Source organism: Gossypium arboreum, chromosome 10, assembly GCF_025698485.1.
Source record: "Gossypium arboreum isolate Shixiya-1 chromosome 10, ASM2569848v2, whole genome shotgun sequence".
In the NCBI taxonomy this organism is placed as follows: domain Eukaryota; kingdom Viridiplantae; phylum Streptophyta; class Magnoliopsida; order Malvales; family Malvaceae; genus Gossypium; species Gossypium arboreum.
Genome location: NC_069079.1, coordinates 53616325 through 53617424, shown reverse-complemented (window position 1 = coordinate 53617424; position 1100 = coordinate 53616325). Strand labels below are relative to the sequence as shown.

General features: G+C 27.7%; 1 non-coding gene across 1 annotated transcript; it reads left to right on the top strand.

The window, feature by feature from the left end:
* The first annotated feature begins 226 nt into the window (after positions 1-226).
* On the top strand, positions 227-300 carry TRNAW-CCA (transfer RNA tryptophan (anticodon CCA)). Its single transcript has one exon. It is a non-coding gene; the product is annotated as a tRNA-Trp (tRNA).
* The last annotated feature ends 800 nt before the right edge of the window (positions 301-1100 follow it).

Below are 1100 nucleotides of genomic sequence, written 5' to 3'. Positions count from 1 at the left end.
AAAATATAAATATATATTTGTCGCTTCAAGAGACGGCTTATCATTATTCATTATAATTTCAACTTTCTTTTAGAATTACTCTACTCTAACTCATTAGAATAATAACTTATTAGAGTTAAATTATACAATTTCTAATTCAATTATTATACATATATGAGTTGGATGTATTGGGGTTATAAAATAAAAGAATCCTCTTTTTTACAGTCTTATTTATTATGATAAGAAAGCGCTCTTAGTTCAGTTCAGTAGAACGTGGGTCTCCAAAACCCAATGTCGTAGGTTCAAATCCTACAGAGCGTGATTCCGCTCTTGTTAGGTCGAAAATTACACCGAACTAAAAAAAAAAATTGAACATCAATTCGAATTTGACCTCCTTGGATTAAATTATTAAATTAAAATTATTAAATAAATTGAAATTTTAAAATTTAAGAATTAAAGGGGTCAGTCAAAAAAAGGTATGTTAATTAATCCAAAAAAGGTATGTTAATTAATCAAAGGTCCAACTGATCACCACGTCGTATTGTAAATATGCGATTACGAATAATCCACCAAAGTAATAGGAATTAGACCTAAGACGATTCCAAATAGAAAAACTTCAATCATTTCAATTTATTTGAAAGGAGAAAAAGAAAGGTAATATCTATCCCTAAATATTAATTTCTATTGCCCATGAATATCAATACCTAATAATTGATAATTAACACGGTAAGGAGCTATAGAATATATGGAATAGGGCAGAAAGCTTTGTTTTTATGAATTGTTCGTTCATTGAATTAATTTTCAAATAAGTCGTATCTTACTACTGTTATAAATACTACTGTTGCGAAAAGAATATTACTACGGTGTAAACAAAGAGTTTAAGAGTAAGCATTACACAATCTCCAAGAGCATTTTTTTGGAAAAAGAAGAGAATAGATTCCCCGTTTTTATACCACATATCATATTTTGTTTTGATTTTGACACCAAGAAATAAAGTGATTTCTAGAATTTCTAGAAATCCAAAAGAATTTTCAGAAATTCACTTGTAATAAGAGTTGAGTTTTTCATTACAAAAAAAATTCTTTCATACCAACAATTATATATTGTGGTGGACTCTAATC